The sequence below is a fragment of the Phacochoerus africanus genome, chromosome 15, assembly GCF_016906955.1.
Source record: "Phacochoerus africanus isolate WHEZ1 chromosome 15, ROS_Pafr_v1, whole genome shotgun sequence".
Classification (NCBI taxonomy): domain Eukaryota; kingdom Metazoa; phylum Chordata; class Mammalia; order Artiodactyla; family Suidae; genus Phacochoerus; species Phacochoerus africanus.
In genome coordinates, this window is record NC_062558.1 from 83116581 (window position 1) to 83135541 (window position 18961).

Here is an 18961-nt window from a genome sequence, read left to right on the forward strand (position 1 = left end):
GCACTCCTGTTTTTCTATCACGCTTTCCAGCAAAACTTTTTCTTGTCTGTCTGTTTTTTAGGGTTGCACTTGCAGCATATGGAAGTTCCCAGGCTAGGGGTCAATCGGAGCTGCAGCTGCCAGCCTAAGCCATAGCCACAGCAATGCCAGAGCCTTAACCCACTGAGTGAGGCCAGGGATCGAACCCACAGCCTCCTGGATACTAGTTGGGTTGGTAACCTGCTGAGCCATGATGGGAACTTCCAACTCCCAAACTTTGATCAATCCTACTCTCTGTGCTCTCTGTACCTGGGCTCACCCAGCTGCTGAGGATGGATGAAGGCTGCCACCTGAGCTGTCACTCTGACTCTGGTTCACCATCCTCAGCTGGGCTCTCAATCCTTCTTCAGACCCTCCTGCCTGCCCTAACCCTAACCCTAACCCTAACCCCAGAAGCTTCTCTCATTTTCTTTTTGTCTTTTTAGGGCCACACCTGCGGCATATGGAGGTTCCCACACTAGGGGTCTCATCGGAGCTGTTGCCATCAGCCTATACCACAGCTACAGCAACGCCAGATCTGAGCCTCGTCTGTGACCTACACCACAGCTCACAACAATGCCGGATCCTTAACCCACTGAGCAAGGTCAGGGATTGAACCCGAAACCTCATGGTTCCTAGTCGGATTTGTTTCTGCTGCGCTATAACAGGAACTCCTCATTTTCTACTAAGTTCCTTTCAAATCCTTGGATCCCAGAAATCACCCACTTTCCTTCAACAGGTGACCATTCCTATTTCAAAACAAACAAACAAAAAAACAAAAAAAAAGGAAGGAAGCCTTCACTTAGGAACCCTCACTAAACCCTCAACATCTGCATCTCACTCAACTCCCCCTTCTCTGTCTCCATGGAGGCTCCTCTGTCCCCAGTTTTTGGCCAACCTCTTATTTGGAACCCCAACCCTTCCCACCTTCTCAAGGAGGTATCATCTCTTTCTCTTCAGCCTTTCCTGTCTACTGCTTCTTACCTCCATCATTTAAAGATATTCAAGTCTCCTTAAAAACAAACAAATCAACCTCTTACCCACATCATCTTCCAGCTAACAACTTCACTCTGATGCTTATTTATTTCAGCCCATTGTTAACAGCTTTTAACTCAAGTATTCCACAGAACCAGCTCCCTGAAGCTGCCAACTCCAATGGCCATACCTCAGCCTTGACACGTGGCCACGTCTTGCTGCCCTCCCTGAAGCATTGGAATATGGGGACCATGCCTTCCTTCTTGATATATTCATTTCCCTTGACTTTCATCACACCACCTTCTGGCTTTGCTGCTACCTCGCTGGCTGCTCTTTCTCAGTCTCCTTAATCCCTCTCCTTCTTCTCTTCCTGGTCACCACCACGTTCATCATCAGGATTCTGCTTCATTCGTTTTCCTTTCTCAACTCCTAGTCCCAGGGTAATTTCCTCTACTCCCATGGTTTTAATTATCACACATGTGAAGTTCTCTCAGTAATCATTCTCAGGAGTTCCCATTGTGGCGCAGCAGAAACAAATCTGATTAGGAACCATGAGGTTGTGGGTTTGATCACTGGCCTTGCTTAGTGGGTTAAGGTTCCATCGTTGCCATGAACTGTGGTGTAGGTTGCAGACATGGCTTGGATCTCGAGTTGCTATGGCTAAGGTGTAGGCCAGCAGCTGTAGCTCCGATTAGACCCCCAGCCTGGGAATCTCCATATGCCTCAGATGCAGCCCTAAAAAGACAAAAAAGACAAAAACAAAAACAAAAACCACATTCTCCTTTCTTTTGAACAGGCTCGGGGACCTAATTTTGTTTTTATTTATTTATTTATGGACCACTAAGGTGAGACAGGATGCCTTGTCACCATCATCTTTTAACAGTCTCAGCTGCCATCATCAAAGTATGCTCCATTGTGTCCTGTGCTCACATTGAACTCCTGCCACAAATCTTTACTGCCTGGTAGGGGACACCATCTGAGGATAGAGGCTTCGTGGCTGAGGCTGCAGATGCAAATAGGAGAAAGAAACCCCTGGAAATGTGTGGATTTTTTTTGGAGGGGGGGAGCTTTTTAGAGCTGCACCAGTGGCATATGGAAGTTCCCAGGCTAGGGGCTGAATTGGAGCTGCAGCTGCCAGCCTACACCACAGCCAGCAACATGGGATTCAAGCCACATCTGTGACCTATGGCACAGCTCACCGCAATGCTGGATCCTTAAGCCATTGATCAAGGTCAGGGATGAACCCACACTCTCATGGGTATTAGCTGTGTTCATCACCACTGAGCTACAATGGGATTTACAGGGACCTAATTTTTAAAAATTACATTTCCCAGCCTCCATTGGAACTAATGTTTGCCATGTGCCCAGACCTGACCAATGAGGCATAAGCAGCAGTCTGAGAGGATTTCTGGGGGCAGTGTTGCTTTCCTAACACAGGTGCTGCTCCTTCATCCTTTTTGCTCTTTCTTCTGCCTGTCTGGAATGCAGAGAGGAAGCTGGAGCTGAAGCAGCCATTGTATGATCATAAGCTGACTCCGAGGATGCAAGCTTTCCAGTAAGGAGAGCCAAAGCAGACCAACAGAGTGGACCTGGGACCTGAGTGACTGTGGAACTGCTGACAAGTCTTGCTCTGCTTACCTTCAGACTGCCTTATGTCAGAGTTTTCAGTAAGTATAGTAATAAATCCCTTTAGTTAAAGCAATCTGGTTGGATTGATGTGATAGGAGCCAAACCCAAGCTCTGATGAATACAACCGCCAAATTTATAGCTTCTGCTTAGATGTCTCTCCTGAACTTCAAACTGCAAACTGGACCTCTCTTCTTTGTCCACAGAGACACCTCAAATGGAAGAGGTCTAAGTTGTCACCCCTCACCAAACACACCACACAGAGTCACTTGGATTCCTGGTCTCAGTGAACAGTATCACTGTCTATGAAACCAGAATCCTATTAGTCAGCATCCTATTAGTCACTCTTCAATTCTACCTACTAAATATATTTTCACTCTGTTCACCTCTTGTCATTTCCTCATCACCATCTTCCTGAAGTACTTTCTTTCCCAACTATTCTTTTTTTTTTTTTTTTTTGGCTATGCCCACAGCATGAGGAAGTTCCTGGGTCAGGGATCAAACCCACGCCATAGCAGTGACCTGACCCACAGCAGTGACAATGCTGGATCCTTAACCCACTGAGCCACCAGGGAACTCCCTTCATAACTATTCTTTAATCTTGCTCCCTCCAATCTTCTCTTCCTACTGAAGCCTTAGGGATCTTCTAAAAGCACAAAAGTAACAATGTTACTATTCTGCCTAAAATCTTTCAGTGTCTGTTTAGGGCCTAAGGAGGATTAGGTATATACTGTAAGATTCTTCTGAATTATGCTGGTCCTGCACACACCATCTCTGCCTTGGGAAAGGTGTTGCCCTACTGCCCACAGGGATAGACCTGGTCTAGTCAGGGAATCCTTTCTCCTTTGCCACAGTGATTGATCCATGAGTAGGCACATGTCCAGAGATAGCCAATTATTGGGATTTATTCAAACCAACCTAGAGTGTAGTTATTCAGAGCCACATCTCCAACACGGGGCAAACTCTGAACACTAGGAGACAGAGGGAGGGGCTCCTGGTCTGGGGAGCCTGCAGGATCAGTCCCTAGTGTCTAGAGTCAATCTGGTTTCAAGTCTTTTTTTTTTTTTTCTTCTTCTTATGGCCACACTTGCGGTATATGGAAGTTCCTGGGCTAGAGGTTGAATTGGAGCTGCAGCTGCTGGCCCATGCCAGAGCCACAGCAACATGGGATCGGAGCCATGTCTGTGACTTACACTATAGCTCATGGCAATTCTGGATCCCCAACTCACGGAGCGAGACCAGGAATCGAACCTGCATCCTCATGGACACTAGTTGGGTTCTTAACCCACTGAACCACAAAGAGAACTCCCTCAAGTCCCTTTTTTTTTTTTTCTTGATTCTGAGTGACCTGAGTGTCCTTCCAGTAATCTTCCCTTCTTTGGCCTAAGCTAGTGTGAGTGGGGTTTTCTTTTCTTTTTTTTTGGTCTTTTTAGGGCCACACCCATGGCATATGGAGGTTCCCAGGCTAGGGGTCGAATCAGAGCTGCAGCTGCTGGCCTACCACAGCACACAGCACACCGGATCCTTAACCCAATGAGAAAGGCCAGGGATCAAACCTGCATCCTCATGGATACTAGTCAGATTCATTTCTGCTAGGCCACAATGGGAACTCCCCTGAGTGGGGTTTTTTCACTTCTAACCAAAACATTCTGAACTAACATGAAGATCCTTGGTCATCTGGCCCTAATAAGCCATCGATTCCAGAAAAAAAGAATTCCTTCCAGTTTATAGGATGTTTTACAAATGTTATGTCATTTGATTCTTACTATAAGCCTGCGAGGTAAGTTTTACTTTTATCTTGACTTTACAGATAAGAAAACTAAGGCTCAGAGATGTCAGGCATATTATTTATATTAAGAGGATGAGAGGAGTTCCCATCATGGTGCAGTGGAAACGAATCCAACTAGGAACCATGAGGTTGTGGGTTTGATCCCTGACCTTGCTCAGTGGGTTGAGGATCCGGCATTGCTGTGAACTGCGGTGTGGGCCAACAGCTGCAGCTCCGACTGAACCTTGAGCCTGGGAACCCCCATATGCCACGGGTGCGACCTTAAAAAGACAAAAATAAAAATAAAAAATAAAACTTATTAAAAAAAAAAGAGGCTGAGAAATAGGAAAGCGTGGATACCAAGTCCCTCTTCTATTCAAGCTGCTTCCCCACATCCCCCACCCCCTGGCTTGTACACAAAGAGGGAGAGAGGCACTACAGTGTGAAGTCCCGGGTGAGGCAGAGCAGCACTGGGACAGGACCAGACTGGGACAGAGAAGTAGGGAGGAAGTTGAGGACTGTAAAGGCCAAACTCCTTCATTTAAAATTTTATTTACAGCCAACTCCAGGTCCAGGAAGGAGAAGAAACTCTCATCTTCTCTCTTTTAGGCTGTCTTCTACTGTTTTTTGTTCTCATAATCTATACCTCAGGCTTGTAATCTGTGCTATAGTTATTTTCTTGGTAACTATGGTCCCAGGGACCAGTCCAGAAACTAAGGCACTGTTTACAATACAGCCCTTTTATGAATTGGGACTGTCCATATCTCAACTCTTTAATTTATTTTGTTTTTTAGGCTATGTTGTACTTTTCTTACAGTTTTACTAAGATGTAACTAACATACAACACTACATAAGTTAAAGGTATACAGCATAATGATTTGACTTACATAATCATGAAATAATTACCACAATAAGTTTAGTGAACATCTGTCAACTCATATAGATGTAAAAATAGAAGAAAAATTTTTTTTCCTTGTGATGAGAACTCTTAGGATCTATTCTGAACAACTTTCACACATAACATACAGCAGGGTTACTTAATCATGCTGTAAATTATATACTGCATGCTTCTTTATCTTATACCTGGAAGTTTGTACCTTCTTTATTTATTTATTATTATTATTATTTTTTTGTCTTTTTAGGGCTGCACCTACAGAATATGGAGGTTCCCAGGCTAGGGTCGAACCAGAGCTGTAGCTGCTGGCCTATACCACAGCCACAGCAATGTGGGATCAAAGCCGTGTTTGCAACCTACACTACAGCTCATGGCAACGCCAGATCATCAACCCACTGAGCGAGGCCAGGGATTGAACCTGAGTCCCCATGGATGCTAGCTTCATTCCTGCTAGGTCACGATGGGAACTCCTATACCTTCTGATCCCTTTCATCCGTTCTCCCTCTCCACCCCCTACTTCTGACAACAACAAATCTGATCTCTTTTTCCATGAGTTTGTTGTTTTTGAAGTATATAATTGGCCTACAACACTATGTCAGTTTCTAATGCACAACATAGTGATTTGTTATTTCTATACATTTCAAACTGATCACCAGTGCAATTCTTTTCATTTTATTTTATGTTATTTTTGTCTTTTTAGGGCTGCACCCACCTCATATGGAGGTTCCCAGGCTAGAGGTCAAATTGGAGCTGTAGCTACCAGCCTACACCGAAGCCACAGCAATGTGAGATCCAAGCCACATCTGTGACCTACACCACAGCTCACCTCAGCACCAGATCCTTAACCCACTGAGCAGAGTCAGGGATCAAACCCACATCCTCATGGATGCTAGTTGGGTTTGCTACCCCGAGCCACGATGGGAACTTTTTTTTTTTTACTTTGTAAGAAAGGAAGAGAAAATGGGCCTGCTATGCTTTGATTATCCCTTATGCTCTCAGAAGCCAGCCCATATGACTGTAAAAATGGGTCAGGTAAAGCTTGGTGGTCTCAGAGGGCAGCTGGGAATGGCAGTGTCATAAGTAGCTATTTAGGGAGGCCTGGTGGGGAAGGGGTGGAGGGCAGGCTTTGTGGGCATTTCCCTCACCCTCTTCACACCCTGCAGCAGTGTGGCCAACTGCTCAGAAAGCAGCTGTCTCCCTGCAGCCACTCAGACAGGAGGAACCTCCAGCACCACAGTCCACAATATTGGCTTTACCCTCTTCTCCTTGTTTAAGCTCACGACCTCCTTCATATGCAGTATTAAGCAGAAATCATCAGGTGTGGATGCGGATGATCGTCTTTCTGTCCCTAACCTTCACTGGAAACGTGTTCTCAGCCTTCACACCTTTTTTCTTTCTTTTTTTTCCCTCTTGCCTATGGCACGTGAAAGTTCCTGGGCCAGGACTGAACCCAAGCCACAGTGGCGACTCAAACCACTGCAGTGACAACATCAGATCCTGAACTTGCTGCACCACAAGGGACCTACTGCACACTACTTTTTTTTTTTTTTTGGCTTTTTGGCTTTTCTAGGGCCACTCCCTCGGCATATGGAGGTTCCCAGGCCAGAGGTCTAATCAGAGCTGTAGCCTTTGGGCTACGCCAGAGCCACAGCAATGCTAGATCCAAGCCGTGTCTGTGACCTACACCACAGCTCAAGGCAACACTGGATCCTCGACCCACTGAGGGAGGCCAGGGGTTGAACCCGCAACCTCATGGTTCTTAGTCGGATTCATTAACCACTGAGCCATGAAGGGAACTCCACACTCCCTTCTTTTTTTTTTTTTTTTTTTTGTTGTTGTTACTATTTCTTGGGCCGCTCCCGTGGCATATGAAGGTTCCCAGGCTAGGGGTTGAATCGGAGCTGTAGCCACCAGCCTACGCCAGAGCCACAGCAACACGGGATCCAAGCCGCGTCTGCAACCTACACCACAGCTCACGGCAACGCCGGATCGTTAACCCACTGAGCAAGGGCAGGGACCGAACCCGCAACCACATGGTTCCTAGTCGGATTCGTTAACCACTGCGCCAAGACGGGAACTCCCACACTCCCTTCTTAATAATGGTGGAGCCATCCCTCTACCAGAGGTGTCCTCTCCTTCCTGCGGAGGCCCATCTCCTTTCACCTTCAGAATCATCGCTTCTGCCATCTCTCCTGCATCACTCCTGTCATTCTGCAAACCTGCTCTAGTTAACCTTGGTATGTTAACAAAACCCTCTGTATCCTAACAAAAGTTAAAATTAGGTGTGTCACTGGAAAACAGAGGGTTAAACAAGATGGAAATTTCAAGAGGTGGGTGGTCCATAGCAGGTGTGGTGGCTATGTAAACATCAGGAACCCAAATTTATTCCAACTTGTTGCCCTAACATCTTCAACACATGGCTTATATTTCAAAGTTGAATACAATTGTTTGAGCTCTAGCTACACAGTCACACATTGTAAGGAACAGGAGAGACCCATGGTTGAGCAAAGCACCTCCCTTTAAGGCTAGTTCTCCCGAATTGTACTTACCTCCTGCTGGCTGGAGCTGAGTCATGTGACCATGTTGAGAAAAGAGGGAGTCCTAGAAACTTGCTTTTATTCAGGGAAGCCATGTGGCCAGCTAGACCTGGAAATTCTATGATAAAGGAAATGGGGGAGAATGGCTATTAGGGTCATCAGCCATCTCTGCCAAAGCCTATGAGTCCACAACGCTCTCTAGACTCCTCCCAGTTCTGTTCCTTGTTGGACAAGTTGTCTAAATACGACAGTTCTATTGTGGTCTGGCTCCCACCCCACTACTCCAGGATCACTGCCTTTATTATGTGTGCCAATGACCTTCATGTTGTCAGAGTCAAAGGATCTTCCCTTTCCTCGTAAGTGATCTGGAAACACTGCTTTCTCAGTCTCTGAGATATAACGCTCACAAGGTTCTTTCTTCGCCTCCTCAGCTTCTCTTTTTCTTTTTTACTTTGACTTTTTAGGGCCACACCTGTGGCATATGGAGGATCCCAGGCTAGGGGTCAAATTGGAGCTGTAGCCCCCAGCCTACGGTACAACCACAGCAATGCCAGACCTGAGCCACGTCTGTGACCTACACACCACAGCTCATGGCAATCAGCTTCTCTTTTTCAGTCTTCTTCTCTGCTTGGCTCCTCTGACTCCTCTAGGTCCCTCTTTGAACCCTTTCCTATTCTGCATCTATCTCCTACCCTTCAGATCCCAAGGCGTTTACCATCTTTAAAATGATGCTTCCCAAATCCCTACCTTCAGCCTGGGTGAGCTTCTTGTGACTGGACAATCAAGTTGGATTTCTTATGGGCATCTCAAACACAACATGACTAAAACAGAATTCTTGATGTGCCTCCTGGGGCTGTAGTCTCTCTCCTCCAGGCTACTCCATCCAGTATATGAGGCACTGTTCACCCTCTAACTCTAGCCAGAAACGTGAAAATTATCTTTGGTTTTTCCATTCCCTCCCCCCACATCTATCCTCTCAGTGTCCATGTTCAAAATAGCATCTCTCAACCACTCATTTTAGTGTGGCCACCATTCATTGGCCACCCGTCCAAGCTACCATTAGCTTTAGCTGGGGCTGCCACAGCAGTCTAATTGTCCCCTTGCTGTTATTTTTGCCTGCCACCCACCCAATTTATGCTTTACACAGCAGAAAATCAGAACACGTTAGTCCTCTGCATAAAACCATTCAATGGTTTAATTAAAAGGTCTCCATTCCTAGGAGTTCCCGCTGTGGCACAGTGGGTTAAGAATCTGACTGCAGGGAGTTCCTGTTGTCCTGGCTCAGCGGAAACGAATCTGACTAGTATCCATGAGGACGAAGATTTGATTCTGACCTCGCTCAGTGGGTTAAGGATCTGGCATTGCTGTGAGCTGTAGTGTAGGTTGCAGACGTGGCTCAGATCTGGCATTGCTGTGACTGTGGTGTAGGCTGGCAGCTACAGCTCCCATTCGACCCCAGTCAGGGAATCTCCATATGCTGCATGTGTGGCCATAAAAAGACCAAAAAAAAGGAATCTGATTGCAGTGGCTTGGGTCACTGTGGGAGGCACCGGTTTGATGCAGAGGCAGAGGGCAGAGGGTTGAGAATTCAGCAGTGCCACAGCTGCTGCGTAGGTCGCAGCTGTAGCTGGGATTCAATCCCTGGCCCAGGAACTTCCATAAGCCGTAGGTGTGGCCATTAAAAAAAAGTCTCTATTCCTAGATACAGTCTTGCATGGCCTGGCCCCTGCCCATCTCCCCACTTCATCCTGGTCCTATTTCCCAGGCTTGCAACTCTGGACACACTGGTTTTCTTTCAGCTCCTTGACATATGCACAGCTTACCTTTCTCAAGGCCTAGGCACAAACTGTTCTTGACTTGGAATGTCTCTGCCTGGCTCTTCCCAAGGATATCTCCTCATTCTTTTGACTTCATTTTCAACATCACCTCCTCAAAAGACACTCTCCCTGCTGTCGTCACCTAAAGTAACTCTTGTTCTCTATTCCAGTCCCTTGTTTTTGTCCCAGCATTTACTTTAACTTGCAAGTACTTGTCTTCTCCACCAAAAATCTGCTTTATAGAGCAAGAGGCCTTAGTTGTCTTGTTTACTGCTGTATCCCCAGCATCAAAAGAGGGCCTGGCACAGATCAGGCATTCAATCAAACATTCTCTTTCTGCTCAAGGACAAATGGGTGGGTAGGTTCCCCAAGGTCTCTGAGCTGCCTGGGGTGTCACAGGCAGGCTGCATCCCCCTTAATTTAAAACAAACAACCAAAACCAACCCAAAACTGGGAATGGACTGAACAGTTGCTTTTCACGATCTCCTCCTTACATTGGACTTAACCTTTTGGTTGCTTTTACTACAATGTGGTGCAACTAGTCTCTTGGCCCAGTTTTAACAGACCAGAGCTTCTTGCTGTTCAGCAGAACAAATCACATCCACCTGAATGTGTTTAAGGATCAGCGTGGTGTGCCTGGGCCTCATTTTTTAGATAGTTGGGTTGAGACCCCAGAGCCCAGCCAGCAGTGTGAATACCTCCACCACAGGCTGTACCTGCAGTCCTCCACGCTTCCCTCTCAAGAATTCTCTCAGCCATCTCCTTAAGAAGGTGAGGGATAAACCTAGGCCGGCTGTCCGAAGAAAGCGTGGTATTTTTAGCATAAAGACTACAAGGAGCCAGTCTTTACGGCCAGGTTTGCACAAAAATAAATGTTAATTTACTACCTTTGTCTTAAAGCCTACCCCCACCGCCAGTCTCTGAGGCCCGGCAGGAGCGCTTCCAGTATTTTCAGTTCAGCCATTTTTCTAACCCTGAGCTCACCTCTCTACCCAGTCAACCCCGTAGCCTCAAGGTGTGCTTCCCTTCGGCCCCCACAATTCGAGCTTCTCCCAGGCTGGAGTTCCGCCAGGGTCAGAGACAAGGCTGGTGTGGCCTCCGCGCGCCTCCGCCTATCACCTCAGCCCCCAACATTGGGTGAGTGTAAGCGCTCTGCCCGCGCGGCGTACCCACTGGGTTAGCGCGGAGCCGGGCTGCCCCCGCCTCCGGCCCCGCCCAAAGCGGGACAAAGGGGCGGGTCGGGGACTAGGCCCGTAGGCTCTGCTGAGGCGGGGGGCTGGAAGGCCGGGCGGGGCGGGGGGCGGGACGATCGGCGGGGGCGGGGCGGCGAAGGGCGGGGCCGCGCCGGCGGCGCAGGGAAGTGGCGCCCCTTTCTGGGACGCCGCCGGGCGCCGCGCCCCCGGCCACGCCCCTCTGCGCCCCGCCCCCGCGCTCGGATGGCCTGAGTCTCGCCCTCCCGCCCCGCGCCGCCTAACTTGCTATAACTTCCTTGGCCGAGCCCGGCCGCGCCGCCGCTGCCGCTGCCGACGCTGCCGCTGCGCCTGGGTAAGTACAACGCCGAGCCCCTGCTGGAGCATCGGGCCTTGCCCCCCCATTGTCTGAGGCCGACACCCCCGAGCGCCCTCTGGGGACTAGGATTGATCGCCAGGTCCGGGCTCGTTCCCTCCGGATTCCTCGCCCCTTCCCCGGGGCGGCCCGGCGGGCGGCGCTGGCTTTGTCTGCCCAGATTGCCCGCGAGGGGCTGGAGGCCTTGGCCCGGACCCCGTTGAGCCGAACTCCGACGCCCGGCAGAGTGAAAGCAGCAGCAGGAGACTCGGCTGGCGCTCGAGGTTCCTTCGCCTTTGCTCTGTCCGCCTCCCCAGTCGGGTGCGCTCTGGGGCTGGGCGGGGGTAGAAGCGACCCGGGAGGGAGGGGCCGGACCGCCGCCGTTAAGGGTTCTGCCCCTCTCCCCAGCTTCGAGCCCTGGGACGAGCACTCCTTTTGGCTCCGGCACGGACCCTCGGCCGCCCGGAGCTCGAGCCGGGGTAGAGAGGGTGGCGCGGACCGGGGAGGGAGGTCCCCTCCCCCGCCCCGCCTTGAGTGTGCTCCAAGTCGCCCACCCCGGTGGTGTGTCTCACTCTACCCTGCACAGATTCAGGGCGGCCAGAGATTGAGTAGGTGGTGATTCACCTTCTCCGTGTTGGTCGTTTGGGATTGTGCTTGGGAGCAAAGCCCGTCTCCTGACGTAACTAGAGCTTCAGTCGAGTTGGGTCTGTGGCTCCAGAGTTGGCTCGTCCCGGGCCGCTGCTTCTTGTCGGGGAGTGATGGTGGTGCAGGTGGGTTGGGTTTGTGTTTGTGTGTGTGTGTTTAGGGACTTGGAGTGGGACACATCTGGGAGACACGAAGTTGGTCTCCGGCTAGGAAGCAGTCAGTGCTGTGGGGAGTCGCCGGGAAGTGGTTGGATCGGTGCTGGCCTGGCGACTGGCTGCAGACCGGTGATGAGTTCGGCCGTGTGACCAGCTTGATGACTGTCCCCCGTACTGTTGTCTAGGGTGACAAAGTCTTTCTGGGCCATGAGTATAGGGCATTGGGTTGGCGACTCTGCAGGTGTGCTCTCTGGGGTTTGCTCTGTAGGAGTCCTCCTCCTTTCAGAGATGTGGGTTGTCCTTGGGCTGATAGGAGTGGGTGGAGCTTGCCAAATCTTCAAAAGTAGACTTTCCCCTTCCCCTTGACCTCCAGGTAGGGGAAGTTAGTGCCTGCGGAGTGCCTGGGTTACCCTTCCCTGTTTTTGAAAGGAATCCTGGGGCCTAGGCGGGCAGAGCACCCCAGCACCCCTACATCCCCTCTACATTCAGCTAGCCCTGTGGAAGGCCCAAGCACCCTTGTTTTCCAGGGATCCTCCTAGGCCCTGGCACCCTCAGAATGAAGCCCATATTCCTCCATAATGGCCCCATATGCCCTTCTGGCTCCTCTCAGCTGTCCCCAAGCTTTATCCCATCACGAGGATCCATAATATCTGGGAGACAGGCCTTGGAAGCCCAGGCTACCAGGCGATTTCCCCTCCCCTCTTATTGCGCTATCCTTTGTTGCACCCCTCTTCTGTTGGAAAATTTCTTGATCTCTCCATCCGTACATCTCTCAAATCCACTGCTTGGACCACCAAACATGGTCTTCAGTTCGTTCAACAAAGCATGGCTGAGAGTCTGGGGGCTTCCAGATGCTGTTGCAAGCACTGTTCCAGACTCATGGCTCCCTGATTGGCTGTCAGGTCTTTGTGGTCTTAGATCCCAGGATGGACATGTAGCAGTGCTCTGTAGTGTTTATTAATACAAGCTTGACCTCAGCTTAGCAACATTATTCAGGCAAACAGGAGTTGAAGCTCATGGTGTGTCTGGAGGTTTGTGGCTGCCTCCAGGAAGAAAGGGCATGAAGAGGAAAGGGCTGCAGAAGGCTTGGCTACCCGGGGAACTAACCCCCTTTACCAGCTGGGCAGTGAGCAGATCTCTGAGAACAGGTGAGGGCGCCTCCCTTCCTGTGTTTGGGAATAGGAGGACAAAGCTCATGCCCTGTGTGGGAGGGGAGGGAACCTCACCCTGCAGGTCCTGGTAGTAGTGAATTTCCCATGGAGGCCAGGGAACAGGGAGTTCTGGAAGCTCTGGGTTGTAGAAGCATTTCCTGAGGCCTTACTCTAGGTTACCATGTGCTCAGAGATTTGACTTGTTACTTAACTTCCACTGAAGTACAATACAGTTTGGCAGTGCCTACAAAGTGCCATTGTGCCAGTCTTGGGAAAGTGCTGGGTTTAAAATCTAGAGGAGTTTATAAGGGACAAGCTTACTGCAATTACATGGAAGGTTTAAATGTGCAGTAAGAGTGGGTTTATTGAGACTTAACTATTTGTCAAGACTTACACCCAGTACTCTCCAAGAGGCTTTGCTTGTATTCACTCATTTAATCCTCAGAACCACACAGTATGGTAGATGATGTTAAGGTCCCATTTTACAGACTATGAAACGGTGGCCTGCAGAGGTCACAGAGTAACTTGCTTAAGGTCTGAATGAGAACCAGTTTTCCTAATTAGATATGCTTTCCTCTCAGAAATGATTCAAGTTGGTTAATACTCTGAACAGGCCTGGCCCAGAGGAACTAGTAAATCCTTCAGGGCAGGTGCCCTTACATTTTCTGCTTCTGAAAGCGTCTTATCTGTTTGGGCACATAGCAGGTGCCTCTGAAGCCCTGCTGGTTGACTTGCAATATAGCTTTTGTCTCGCTAAGGCCAAGGAATGGGAAGATCAGTGCTGCCATGTGTAGGAGATTGGAGAGTGAATCATTGCCTAGATAGATCATTGTATCTGCCTAGATAGATCAGGGTTTGCTGTGATAACAATCCTCAAATCTGAGAGGCTTAAAGCAACAAAGGACTGCTTCTTGCTCACACCACATCCATTGCGTATCTGCTTTATATTGTTCTTATTGTGGGATCCATGATGAGTAACTGGAACATTCCTGGTCACTTGGGCAGAGGGACAGAGAGCATGATGAATCTCACCCTGGCTCTTAAAGCTTCCACCCAGAAGTGGCCTTTCAACGGCTGAAGCAGTCGCATGGCCACACTTCCCTGCAGGCTGGGGAGCGAAAAAGGACTGGAAACATTTGGTGAATGCCTGCCACCTGCCCACCACTGTGCCTTCTCTGTGACTTCTTCCCAAGGTCTGGGTCCAACCAAGTGTTGTATGTTTCTTTGTCGTCAGGAACATTCATCATGAATTAGTCAAAGAAATGCCATTTAGGTTAAAGATGAATCGGGGTGCCACATTTGAAGGGCAAGAGGTATGGTGAGCAAAAATGCATGGTCTACGTGGTCTGCAGAAGCCGCTTGCTCCTCTGGCCCTGGACAAGTTATTTGAGTTCCTCTTGCTCATTCATTTATTCATTCATCTGTTTGTGTGCCCAAGGACTAGTGGTGAATCCCAGGCTAGGGCTTCTTATTAAGTATTTGTTTAGCTCCTACCGTGGTGTTAGGGGCTGTGAACTGGGTCGATGATCTCTTGTTTCCTGCTACTGGGCCCCCAGGGGCCTTGAAAGAGGGGTATTAATGCCCATGAGAAGGAAGCAGGCTCCTGTTTGCCCTCTCTGCCCCCACACATCAGCCCTTGGACTTCTTGGACTTCCCCACGTGGTGGTGGGAGCAGCCTCCTTTCTTGGAGGCACCCCTATAGGCCGTGTCGTTCCCCTTACGAGACTCTGGGGCTGAGCTTGTAAAGCTAGAGGTGTGTAAACATCAGGTGTGCGGTTACTAAAGGATGGGAGTCACATGGAAAACAGGCTTGAGCATGGGGCTGGGATGGTTCGCTGGCCTGCGAATTGGGTAGAACCCCTCTGTTAATTGCATTTTTCCAGTCGGGCCACCCTTGCAGGGTGTCAAAGAGCTGGCTATACACTATGGACCTTGTTGCTTCTGTGCTTTGTCACCTGCTTGGTCCTTGGTGACTTCCAGGAGGGCCAGGAAACACTGGTGGAGGTGGTGAGACTTCAGGTCTTCCACTCGTGGTTAACTCTTGCTGTCCTTCGGCATGTTTCCTCCTTTCTCAGGGCTTCTGTTTTCCCACCTGGAATAGAGGGAGAGGGGATGGGGGGGGGGTCTACAGAAGTGGTCCAGCTCTTGGCCATTCATCAGAGTCCCCAGGGGACTGTAGTTTAGTGTTTTGAGAATCTTTGGTCTAGGTGAATGCCAGCATTCCTGGTTCATCTTCATTGCAGCAGTGGGGGTATTCATAATGTCTCAACATCTGTTTTCTTCCTTAACAGACAGCATTTTGTTGTTGTTCAGACAGGGCAAGTGGCTGTGTTGGAACAGCACGGGGCCTGCCTGGTGGGAAGTATTGAGTGCCCCTGCCTATTAAATGTAATGATGAATAATGTTGTCCAGCATGTAGAGTGGAAGGTGGGGAGGCCAGCTTTCGAGTTGCATCTACTTTGTAGATGAGTGCCCTGGACAAGTATTTGATTTTTTTTTTTTTCTTCCCTTCCTGGACTTATTTTTCTCATCTGTAAAGTGAGAAGAATCTGCCCTTCCTGTCCTGTGTGTTACTGTGAAGCATAGTGCACACTTCAAGTTTGAGAAGCAGCCCCTGAGTTAGGCTGATACTCTGGTTTGGAACTGCTGCCATCACGCTGACGCCTCTCAGTGAAGTGCTCACCAGCCGCAGGTTTCTGGGAACCCCACTTCCTCCATTCTTGGGCCTGTTGGGGTTGGGTGGGGCTGGGCTGGGCTGTGGTTTTCTTTTAGGAGGCTGCAGGCCTGGTAATCTAAAGCTGACCCAGCAGGCTTCCTTCTGGAGGTCTGTTCTGGCTCCCTCGCCCAGAAGCTGGGGAGAAGATCCAGGAGCCCTGGTGTCCTTGAACTAGAGGGACAGGCTTCTCCCTTCTTGGGCTCTATCAGCTTGTGCTGCGTGGCTGAGAGCCATGGCAGGGCCTCGGGATCCTGGGTCACAGGGGGATCCTGGGTCAGAGGTGCACTCCTGGTGCTGCCTCTGACTCTGTGTTGCCTAGAATTTGGGAGAGTTGAGGCCTGGCATTTGTGCCTGGGTAAGGTTTGGGGACAGATCGGGACATGGGAATGGGCAGAGGGCGACCCCAAGGAGAGGTTTGATGAGCCCCTTCTCTGGGTTTTCCCTGTCTACCTGCATGTGCCCATCTTCTCTGCCGGGCCCAGAGAGCATTAAGAAAAAAGAGGCTTTGAGGGAGTTCCTGTCATAGCTCAATGGTTAACAAACCGGACTAGTAACTATGAAGATGTGGGGTTTGATCCCTGGCCTTGCTCAGTGGGTTAAGGATCCGGCATTGCCATGAGCTGTGGTGTAGGTTGCAGACTTGGCTCACATCCAGAGTTGCTGTGGCTGTGCTGTGGGCTGGTGGCTGTAGCTCTGATTGACCTCTGGCCTGGGAACTTACATATGCTGTGGGTACGGCCCTAAAAAGCAAAAAAAAAAAAAAAAATTAAAAAATTCTGACCCTTGTGAAGACAGTAGGCAGGACAGTATTCAGGACTGTTGTGATAGGTGTAAGGACTGCACAGTAGGGTTTTGCAGTAGGGAAGAGAGATTGGGCTCAACCCCAAATACTACAAGGAAAAGTGGGAATTTATAGCCTGGGGGCGGGGGGCGGGGGGTGGGAGGGAGGTGGATGGATGGAAAATTTATAAGAGGGTAGGGTAATTTTTTACTAACTGACCTAAAAAATTCTTGCTGAAGGCAAGCTAGAGTGATGGGATATCTTGGGGGATGCTGCACTAGGAGGGTGAGGAATTCAGTCAGACATGGAAGGTGATCGATCCGCTGTGGAGGGTGGGGGATCCTGGCTAAACTGCCTTAGCTGGATTCTTGCTAAAACTGGACTCTGCAAGGACGGAGGTGGAAGCCCAGATTTGGGCTTGAGCGAGCAGAGGGCTCAGAGAAGCCTGACTAGTTTGGTTGAAAAGGGCGTCTTTGTCAGGGTATGAGGCTGGTATGTTCAGTCTTCCCCACGGTTCTTCCACTGGCCTGAGCTCATCCCCACTCGCCCTCATCCCTCAGGAGTGGTGCCCCTCCTTGTGGGCATCACTCCCTTGTTTCCAGAAACCCTAGTCCTTTTCTTATCCACATCTACTGGCTCCTTGGCCCCTGGCTCCCTCACTCTTGGCCGCTGGACCACTCTCTGCACCCAGGAAACAGCCTGGACCCAGGGTCTCGGTTACCTCCAAGCCCCAGTGCTGGCTCCCATTGCCAGATCTTTGGGGAGCCAGACCATGGCCATTTGACTCTGGACTCCCTGCTTAACCCTCTTTCCTCGGCCTCTGTGCCTTGTGTTTCCTGCTCTCCTCTTCCTGGGCAAACCAGTCTGACAACTTTATGGATCTCTCCCTCTCCCACAGGCGTGGGGACTGGACTGTCTACTCTGCCTGAGCTGGGCCATGGGAGGTGCAGTGAAAACATCCCCCCGCCCCCCCCCCCCCCAGCCTGGGACTGTGGCTCCAGAGGCCTCCTTAATGGAGCCACTCCTACTTTCTTCTTTCTTTTTTCCTGTCTGAGGCCTTCCCATCCTCCTGGTTTTCTCTGCCCCTCTTCTCCTCTTGGTCACACCCTGCACAGATCACTCTTTTGGGTGTGTCTGCTACTCTTAGGAGTGCTCCTGTCTCAACAGCCATCTTTTTAGGAACTAGGCCCACCCACTGTTGTGGAGGGGAAAAAAAAAAAAAAAAAAAAAGGCTATGTGAGGAAAACCTGCTGGTTGCCTCCGGTCCGGTCCAGTGGGGGCCTTCTCCACTTCCTGAAGACTGGCTTCCACCCCTACAGGGGAACAGTGATTCTGTACCTCCACCCTTCCTCCACTGTCATTGTCTCCTGTTGTCCTGGCTGCTTCCTGTGAAATACAACTAATGATATAAACACAGACCAGGGGCTTGTCAACCAAAGAGCTGGGGTGGTGGCAGTGAGGTATTCCTTCCCCAGGGAGCGGGAAGAGTGAGGAGCCTGTGTGCCAGGTACAGGGGTGGGGTGGGCAGGGCAGGGCCCCTCTGGGCTAGGGGAGTCCTGAAGCTCTCTCTCTGGGAAGACAGATTGTGGCAGGGGTGGAGTGTGGGGGCGGGGGCAGGTGCCAGCTGGGGTGCTGCAGAATTCGGTGTGCTGAGGATCAGTGCCTTTTTGGGAATGGGGGCGCTGCAGAAATGTGGTCAGAGAGAGGCCTGCCTTGGTCTGATGGAGGGTTGTAGGATTCTGGGCCAGAGCTGCTGAGGGCCCACTGAGGGGCCAGGAACTTATGCCTAGCAGCTGAGGTGTGAGGGCTCCCTGTGCCTGAGTGATTCTACTTGTTATGAAGTCTCATTTATGCTCGTTAATTTGGGGCTACTTGTTGAACGTTGAGCACTCATCAGAAATTCTTTTGGATGGAGTTCCCATTGTGGCTCAGAGCGTTACACACCTGACTCGTATCTATGAGGACACAGGTTCAATCCCTGACCTCACTCAGTGGATTAAGGATCCAGTGTTGCCATGAACTGAGGTATAGGTTGCAGACGTGGCTCTGATCTGTCGTTGCTGTGGTTGGTGATGTAGGCCGGCAGCTGCAGCTCCGATTCGGCCTCTAGTCTGGGAACTTCCATTTGCCGCAAGTGTGGCCCTAAAAAGCAAAAAAAAAAAAAAAAAAGCCTCTTAGAGCATAGGGGAGCCAGATTTACACCTTTTCTCTTTTCAGCCGCCTTTCTCTGTGGCCTGGGCAGTCTGTGAACTTGAGTTCATTAGGAGATTTTTGTTGGGGGGTGGCAGGGGGGAAGCTCTGCTAGGTAGAGAGCACTCCATTCCGGAACCCC

General features: G+C 50.2%; 1 protein-coding gene and 1 long non-coding RNA gene across 5 annotated transcripts in view; one reads left to right on the plus strand and one right to left on the minus strand.

The window, feature by feature from the left end:
- The window catches only part of LOC125115987 (uncharacterized), a 32010-nt gene extending 21169 nt beyond the window's left edge, over positions 1 to 10841 (minus strand). Inside the window, exons 1-2 of one of the 2 annotated variants that reach the window (XR_007132222.1) lie at positions 10621 to 10841; positions 7832 to 7937 (exon numbers count right to left, since the gene is read on the minus strand). This is a non-coding gene — a long non-coding RNA (uncharacterized LOC125115987). Of the gene's footprint in view, positions 1 to 7831; positions 7938 to 9642 lie in introns of both variants that reach the window. The other variant, XR_007132221.1, reaches the window with a different exon arrangement.
- Positions 10842 to 11051: 210 nt separating this feature from the next.
- The window catches only part of TSPAN14 (tetraspanin 14), a 58427-nt gene continuing 50517 nt past the window's right edge, over positions 11052 to 18961 (plus strand). Inside the window, exons 1-2 of one of the 3 annotated variants that reach the window (XM_047759871.1) lie at positions 11075 to 11181; positions 15672 to 15824. The gene's annotated coding sequence lies outside the window, so the exon portion shown is untranslated. Of the gene's footprint in view, positions 11182 to 11302; positions 11503 to 15671; positions 15825 to 18961 lie in introns of those variants that run through there. The other 2 variants (XM_047759870.1, XM_047759872.1) reach the window with 2 other exon arrangements.